At 39.4% G+C, this 1,671-nt stretch overlaps 1 non-coding gene across 1 annotated transcript; it reads left to right on the top strand.

Annotated features, from left to right (window-relative positions):
- The first annotated feature begins 280 nt into the window (after nt 1–280).
- On the top strand, nt 281–386 carry LOC140831242 (small nucleolar RNA R71). The gene has a single exon (XR_012117819.1). It is a non-coding gene; the product is annotated as a small nucleolar RNA R71 (small nucleolar RNA).
- The last annotated feature ends 1,285 nt before the right edge of the window (nt 387–1,671 follow it).

The raw sequence follows: 1,671 nt of genomic DNA, 5'->3' as shown, positions 1-1,671 counted from the left end.
CGCCGTGCCACCCACATTCAAGCCATCTATTTTCCTGTTTAAAGCATCAAGTTGTGCAGTAATAGCAGAAAAATCAGTTACCTGGTGCACTCCTGCACTCTTCCGCTGGTTGTTTCTTTCAGATTGAGGATGATAGCTGCTAGCAGCCATCTCTTCTAACAATTCATATCCTTCCTCCGCGGTCTTTCTCAACAGGTTTCCACAAGCAGCCGCATCTATCATAGTACGGTTAGGAGTAAGCAAACCATAATAAAATGTTTGAACGACTAACCCAAGTGGTAACTCGTGATGTGGGCATCTTCGTAGTAGATCCTTGAAGCATTCCCATGCCTCATATAGAGATTCCTGATCAAATTGAGCAAATGTTGTAATGTCTGCCCGCAGCTTCATGGTCTTGGAGGGAGGGAAGTATTTGATGAGAAAAGCTTTCGCCATGTCGTCCCATGTAGCGATCGAACCTACAGGCAAACAATTTAACCACGCTTTAGCTTTATCACGTAAGGAGAAAGGAAATAAATGCAACCTAACAACATCATCAGAAACTCCATTGAATTTAAAAGTATCGCAAATTTCAAGAAAATCCGCGATGTGCGTGTTTGGGTCATCCATTGCAGTTCCTCCAAATTGGACCTTGTTCTGAACCATCTGGATTATGGCTGGCTTGATTTCGAAGTGATTTGCCCGCACGATAGGCCTCACAATGCTAGGGTGTGCACCCTCCAAAGAAGGCTGGGCATACTCCAGCATCGGTATGCGGCGTGGTATCTCAACTTGTCTATTGTCACGCTGTTCCTCTCCACGTTCTTGCTCGTGTCTTTCCATCAGTTCTTTAAGTCTTTGTTGTTGTCTCCGCCTTCGGAAAGTTCTTTCAATTTCAGGATCAAACTCAAGCTCCACGTCAAGTGACTTTGGCCTGCACTGGAAGAGATATCTGTAAAAACATATGAAGTGTTATCTCAAGAGAAATAAAATAATACTAAAGGAAATAACTAAAAATAAAATTGTAGATTAACAGTCCCCGGCAACGGCGCCAAAAACTTGATCGAGCAAAACTTGCACAGTAAAACCCCCAATAAAAATATGATTTTGTATGCTCAAAATTAATCGCAAGTGCACGATGTCAAGTGACAATATAGTGTACAAGAGTACGAGTATCGTTCCACTGAAGACTGTGTTTAACAATTATTATTTTCAGTTATTAAACATTTAGCAACGAAAATTGATTTGATTGTTTATTACTACTAACATTAAATAAACGTGCAAATAAAAAGCTTCAAAATCAAGTAATGAAATGTAAAGTGTAAAATGTTGAGTAAAAATTCAATGATAAATGGATTTGTTGGGAATCTCGGCTCACCTACCCCTCGTTAATTAATTAATTCGTTCGATCGTGATCTACGCTTCCGACAGGATTTCCTAATCTATTGAACACTCTCTCTCGAGCTATGCCAAACTAATTCTACTCAATGAAGTAATTAAATGTCTTTAATTATTTATCAAGAGTGAATCGCATTTCGATCTATGAAATCCCCTAGTTTTCGACCCTAAGGACTATGACTATCGGCACGTATCCAATTTCATATATCTATGTAAATGGTAGATCCGCGAATTATACTACTCGTTTCTATCACAAGTTATTCTCTCGAACTCACTTGCAATATAAAAACATTG

Source organism: Primulina eburnea, chromosome 4 (genome assembly GCF_022965805.1).
Source record: "Primulina eburnea isolate SZY01 chromosome 4, ASM2296580v1, whole genome shotgun sequence".
NCBI classification, from domain to species: Eukaryota; Viridiplantae; Streptophyta; class Magnoliopsida; order Lamiales; family Gesneriaceae; genus Primulina; species Primulina eburnea.
Note: the sequence above shows the minus strand (reverse complement) of the source record. Positions and strands in the feature narration are given on the sequence as shown.